The sequence below is a fragment of the Humulus lupulus genome, chromosome X (genome assembly GCF_963169125.1).
Source record: "Humulus lupulus chromosome X, drHumLupu1.1, whole genome shotgun sequence".
In the NCBI taxonomy this organism is placed as follows: Eukaryota; Viridiplantae; Streptophyta; class Magnoliopsida; order Rosales; family Cannabaceae; genus Humulus; species Humulus lupulus.
Window position 1 is genome coordinate 95,070,496 of NC_084802.1, and position 6,986 is coordinate 95,077,481.

At 33.2% G+C, this 6,986-nt stretch overlaps 1 long non-coding RNA gene across 1 annotated transcript; it reads right to left on the reverse strand.

Moving 5' to 3' along the window:
• Window positions 1-1,000: 1,000 nt before the first annotated feature.
• On the reverse strand, window positions 1,001-3,336 carry LOC133803407 (uncharacterized). The gene is made up of 2 exons (XR_009877935.1): window positions 3,212-3,336; window positions 1,001-1,460 (listed from the first exon to the last, which is right to left on the reverse strand). It is a non-coding gene; the product is annotated as an uncharacterized LOC133803407 (long non-coding RNA).
• Window positions 3,337-6,986: the final 3,650 nt, after the last annotated feature.

Sequence of the window (6,986 nt, forward strand, 5' to 3'; positions counted from 1 at the left end):
ATCCCTCAATTATGAGAGGAATGTGGATTAGTTATGTATGATTAACATTAATGACTCCAAGCCACTATAAATAGGGCTGGGAATCTTATTGTAAGGGGTTCAACTTTTGATTAAGAAATACAAAGATTTAGAGCAATATAAACGTTGCCTGAGAAGATATTGTAAGGAGCTAGTAACCATAAGCTAGCAAACCCCCTAATACAAAAGACTCGTAGACTAGGGTTCTTTTACAACCTGAACCACGTAAAATCCTGTGTTCATATAGTTATTTCTTTGACCTCTTTCAAAAATGTTGATAGCGAAAAAAGCAGTCAACAAGTAGTATTTTAGCGAGTAAACAATGACGATGACATAGGGCAATGAAGTTATTGTTGCTAAAGATTTTAGCGATGACAATACAGCTATTAGGCCAACTCCAAACTAATTCTAAAACACAATTTCTGTGTTAAAATCACACTAAAGCCGTTTAGTGGGAATTGTAGACTACAGTAAAATGAATAGTCTTTTAATATTAATATTATAATAATAAAATATTTTAAATGTATATATTTTATTATTTATTAGAAAATATTTTTTTTTTGGTGTTATTTTTAGTACTGTAGTTGGAATAGAAAATTAATATGCTGCTAAAATTATACAATTTTTGTGTTAACTTTATTCTCAGGGACAACAAATGTCGTCATTAATAAGCTCGTTTCCTGTAGTGATATTTTGAACTTTTATTTTTATTTTTTATCCTTGCCAACTGAACTCTTTTCTCGCTAAGATATTTTTTTTTATCAGAATTTGCTGGGAAACTTTTGAGGGAGGATACTTTCCTCCCTAAAGCCCTCCTTTTAAAAAAAATTAATTTAATTTTTATTTATTTTTAAATGAAATATATATGTTTTTAATAACATATTAAAGATGTAATTTTAACAAAAAAATTAAGTCACATAATCATAAATAGAGAAACTAAATATTAAAAACTATGTACCCTTCTTTGTTTTAAAGGTGAATATTTCATTCAAACAAAACCAGATTACATTACTTTGAAAAAGAGAAAGATATTACATGGGAATTGAAATGGCAGGTCTGCTATGTATGCATAACAAAAAAAGAAACGGGCACATCCCTATTCCAAGTAGTAGAAGATTTAGTATTCAAAGTCACAGGATTACAAGCCCATTAGCATTTCTATGAGTAAAACTAATGCCTAATAGTCCCGGATTACAACACAGAGACTTAATGTTCAAAAAACTTCCATCAACATCACTACATAAATTGCTATTTTGCTTAAGCCAATGGACAACATTGAGGCAGTCCGTTTCAACCAGAAAATAGCTCAAACCAAATCTATTAGCCAGCTGCAAACCATTTTTATTGCCAATAATTCAACAACAATCACAGTGAGGGGAAGATTATAGAGGCTTCCATCAGCATCAACGTTTATGTTGAAGGGTGCTTCAGGAGACTTCCATCTGGTGGTTCACCAATTTAGAGCACCATTCCTAATGAGCATTAATCAACAACAAAGAACCTTAAAGTGCACAAAAATCACTCTTATACTCAACGTACACAATACTCTCACCAAGCACACAATTCAGTACCATGTAATTCAGCCCAAGAACCCTTTTATAGCCACACTCAATGGCTTTCAACATCACACAAAGGACTCCAACTCACAAGACTCGCAACACAGATCCAACAACATTTCATCATGTAAATTAAATTTGAACATTACCAACAAGCACAAGATGACAAGAAAAAGAGATAACATCCCAAGAGACAAAAAAGCACATATTTTAATATTCACATACTAAATGGTCAAAAGCTGTAACACCACTATACCAACTTAAAATCAACATCTATCCAGCATTCTCATAAAAAATTCAATCATGCAGCACAACTTTAGTCAAATGGCAGCAACCATGTTCCAAAAACTCACCAAAATTCAGCAATGGACGAACCAAAATTGAGCCCATATAGAATCAGAATTTTTTTTGAATAAAAGATACCTCACCACCAATGAAATTAACAATTCAGCAACATATGAGCATATACCAATAGAAAAATCCATTCCAAACTCCAATCACCAAATATTAAAAAAAAATAAAAAAAATTCAACACATTCATCCAATGGCAAAGAAAATTCAGAATACTGAATACTCCCAAAATTCTAATAGTTCTTCAATGACACAAAAACACCAAAGTTTACAATCACCACTACTTTTTAATTCAAAATTCAGCAAGATGCAGCAAGATTCATCCAATTAATACAGATCCATATACCTCCAAACTTAATACTATCAAGCAAGTGAAATCTATCTTCATCAATCTATTTTTTTAGTAAATCATCATCACTCATCCAAAATTGAGAAATTCAGACAGAATTGGAGCATATGCCAGTAGCAGAAATCAAATCAACCTCTAAAGAGTGCTTGTAAAAACAACTTCAAATATATATATATTTATATAATTGCAAACTAGATCATATCATACAACGTCAAAAACATACACCCAAAAAGTTTAGATGCAAATACTAGATGTCTTTTTTTTATTATTTTAAGATCCCTAAATTCTAATTGCATATCCTTAACACTAGAAATCAATATTCCTCAAGTAATCCCATACTCCACTCAAAACCTCTTCAGTACCCTTTTTATAGGCAACATCAGTGCTCAAACCACAACCAATATGCATATAAGATTCAATTTTATGCTTCCTAATTGTGTGGTTCAGGCCTCATTCTCTAAACTAAAATCACATTTGCTAATATGACAAAGTAATCAAGCTAGTGAAACCAGAATAGAATTAAATAATGAATCATCGTATAATGTAAGTAGCGAGAAATTAGACCCACTTGTTGTACCACCTCATTTGACAGTACAAGAAACATCCCAAAGCCCCAAAGTTTTTGTCTCACAGAAAGCCCCAAATCATATCTCTTATATACCCAAAAATTTCTACCAAACAAAATCGTAAATACTCAAATTTTATACAAGCAAAATCATAAATACCCATACACACCTTAAATGGTAGCAAAATCAAACTCTAGAATCTAGTACTGTTATCAAACTATTTTACAAATCTGATTATCTTTCAAAGAAAGAGATCCAACATTAGAAAAACACTAAACCAATCCTTATGCCTGAGAGACTGAAATCAAAGTTGATAGAGAAAGAGATTAGAGTGAGAGAAATAGAGAGGGAGAGGACGAAGAGATACTTACGCGGAGGAAGTGAGGAGGCCATGGAAGAAGAGAAGCTTGCATAATGGAGGAAGAGGGAGACATTGTCGCCTGAAGAAGAGAAAAAAGAAAGGAACGAAAAGCTGAAAATGGTATTAAAAAAAATTGAAAGCAAACATAGTTATATTTATTTTTAAAATTTAATGAATTTTAATTAAAATTTTAAAAAAATAAAAATAGAGTTATTGAAAATTGTTTGATAAGGGTATTGTACCGGAACATCATACATAGTGTTGCACCAAAATTAAAATTAAAGAATTTTAGTATTAAAATTAAAATTTTAGCACCATATTTTTTTTCATTCTAATTATAATACTAAAAATTATATCAAAAAATATATTTTTTATTATTTTATTATTTTATCTTATATATAAAATAATATACATATATATATATATATAGAAAAGTCATGGCTACCTACATTAATGTACAAATATGCTGACATGACATGTAAGTGACTTGGTACATTAAGTTACCAACAAGTAAAGATTCTTTTTTTTTGGCATAGATTCTTTTTTTTTTTTTGCATTAATTTCGAAATTGGTTTTTTTTTTTTTTTGGTCATTAGGAATGGTGATTCCAACTAATAAGAGGTAAGTTCTCTTTTCAAGTTTTGAATTAATTTAAAATTTTAAAAATTATGATTTCTTAATAAATGCACACTCATTTCTTAAACTCTATATTCTTCTTCTTCTTCTTCATTCAAAGTAAAAAAATAAACATAAAAAAATCATAATTGCACCATGATTTCGTGAGCATGTGAAGGAGAGAAAGAAGAAAAAAAAACGTGTGGGGAAAAAATAGAGGGCGAGAGAGAAAACGCATGGGAGTAGAGGGGAAGAGGATGAAGAATAAAAGAAGTAGATCTAAGGATTTAGAAGGAAGGGTTGGAAAGAAGAGACAAAATTTTTATGATAACTCATTGTCTCCTAATCGAATCAGGTCAAAATTGCTTTTAGATCGCGCTCGTCGGTATAAATCTCCTATGAAAAGTTTGGAGTTGTCCTCTTCATTGTTCGAAAGTAGAACTCGACATTGTCTTCATAGTGAGTCTTATTGTTCTTTTTGTAAGGTAATATCTTTATATATATATATGTCTATGATTGAGATCTCATTTTATGTTTATGTTAGAACACTTGGATTATATTTTTCTAAAATATTTTTTCTATTTAAAAATTAGGAATACAAAAATCATGTATGTGTAGATGAGGTAGACTGTGATGTTCCTATCCCACCATGGAGTTTTGTCATATCTGATGAAGATGGTGATGCAATGACCATTAATATACCATTAGATGTAAACAAAGGGAACCTTCAAATTCCAGACCATGTAAAATGTGTATGTATTGTTTTTTATTATTATTATTATTTTAATTATTTTTGAAATTTTATATTACTTTATTTTTTACAGGTTGGGGGGGTGGCAAAAATAAATGCTTTGCTCACAATGGTTGTTGGTTTGCAAAATATTTTGGTTACAAAGATCCTTGAATCTAGAGATAGGTTAAATGGTTCAAATAATATTATCCATCAACTTTGTCGTCGTCTGGTTGGTATATCTTAATTAATTTCATAATTTTACAGTATGAAACATTATCTGGTTGGTATATGTTTATCTAATTTTATTTATTTATTTATTGTTTTGTACAGCAACTATGTGAAGCATCTCAAATATCTGAAGACCATAATCAAGATATCATTGTTAGTAGTGTTGACCCTGATTTTGGTCAACTGACACGGAGTCAAAAATGCTTGATATGGACAGATATGTTGAAATGAGAATAATGACAAAAATAGCAAAACACACAAGAGTTTATAGTGGTTCGGCCCCAGAATTTGGTAATAACCTACGTCCACTTGAGATGTTATTGATATAAGATTCAAATGAGTGATCAAAGAACTAGGGTTCAATGAGTTTCACAAACCTCTGAAGAACAAAACAATATATCGAATGTGATAGCTCTAATACACTTGTAAAACTCTAATCTCCAATAATTAAAAAGCCAAAAGTCCCTTCCTTGAGCTATCTTTCTCTATTTATAGGCTCAAGGAAGATTACATTAATTTGTTACAGATATTCTTTCCTAAATAATCGGATACTCAGGAAATCATGGGAGATAATTTCGGATATGATTATAACTGCATAAGATTTTCTCCAAATATAGCGAGTATACGACCAGGTTGGTCGTATATAAAGATTGAGTGTTGCGCCATAGACATCTCTCTGGTCGATGGTCGAACAAGACTCCTACCAGATGTCAGCCACGTGTATTAAACGTTTGCCATGTCATCCATGCCTGTTTTTTGGATAACATTTGCCCCCCAAGTTTGTTTAGTACGACCAGCAATAAAGAAACTTTAGGGAAACAACCGTTCATATGCCCCACGAAATCTGTCAGAATCCTTGTGCATTTTTTTAAACCGTGACATAATTATGTCTAATCAAGCCTTTTCGGTTTTCAAGAAATCAATTCGATGATTTATACACTCCCCCACGTTTCAAAAATGGGAAAGTCATGATTGCCACTTTTTGTCATACTTCAGCCTCTATAAGTAACCTCTTTATCTTTCTTATAATTTTTTACTCACCATTCCAATCAAGAACTTCAAGAACTTTGCTTCAGAGCCCAGAATTTCGAAATCATTCAGACGTCCTGCCGAAGATCCTTCCGACTCAAAATTTTTATTTTTCTGAATCTCTATCTTAGCCCAGGTAATCACTTCGTCTTTTAAACTCTTCATTATGCTATGCATGCTGTTACTGTGCTCTGCGATTTCCTGCATTCTTGAGTAGAAATTATGAGGATTTTTGTATAAACCATCTGATGCTTGGTAAGAGAGTGTATTTCTACTTTATATAAGTTAGGAGCTAGTTCGATAGTAAGGATCATAGGTTTAGGGCGTAAGATTGACGTAAAAATTCAATCTTTAAGCTAGTTGAAAAAACTGGGTTTTTTCCCGCCCTTTAGGAGTTGAAAAAGTTCCTTTTCAGAAAACATTTTATTTCCTTTTTGATCCGTTTTTCAAACTGCTAGCACCAAACTTAGTGTATGGGTAGGATGCTGCTGGTCAATAGACGCGAGCAACGTTATCCCAATCTCCCACGTAACTCCGCAGGCTATGTGTCTTATCTCCTCCTGTGTCTGTTTGCAGTTCATATGAAAGACCCTTGGGGAGGAGAAAGACCCATTGAAGATGACCTCCTAGCTTAGCTGCTTGAAAGTGAAGAAAACTCCTCTACTCTGATACCAAATATCCCTTTCTCTTGCCCTAGCCCAAACCCTTCTCCAGTCCCAACCCAAGGAATGGCTCGAACAAAAACAAAAGCTCAAAAAAGGAAAATCCTTAACTCCTCGTGCCAGTCTACTGCTGATGCCCCCTCGACCAGTGGTCAAGGTGAAAATGTTCCTGATGCCAATGTACAAAGGCATGCCCATCCTCGACACGCTGCTCAGCCAGATGTCGAGTGGTATGTTGTTCCCCAGAGTAGAGTGACGATGTGGATGATCGCCAACTACTTAAATAAGTATAAACTGACAGGGGTGACCCTGGTCAGACCTTCCATCGACCAGAGGGCCAACCTGCCAGGCGGAGCCTACAACGCCTAGTTGCAGTTTCACATTGAGGCAGGTGCCACTTTGCCTCTTCACTCGTTCTTTCAGGGGGTGGCAAATTACTTTAGAGTTGCCTCTTTCCAAATCACCCCAAATGGATATAGAATGCTGGGTGCACTCTATATCCTTTACAAACTCAGAAA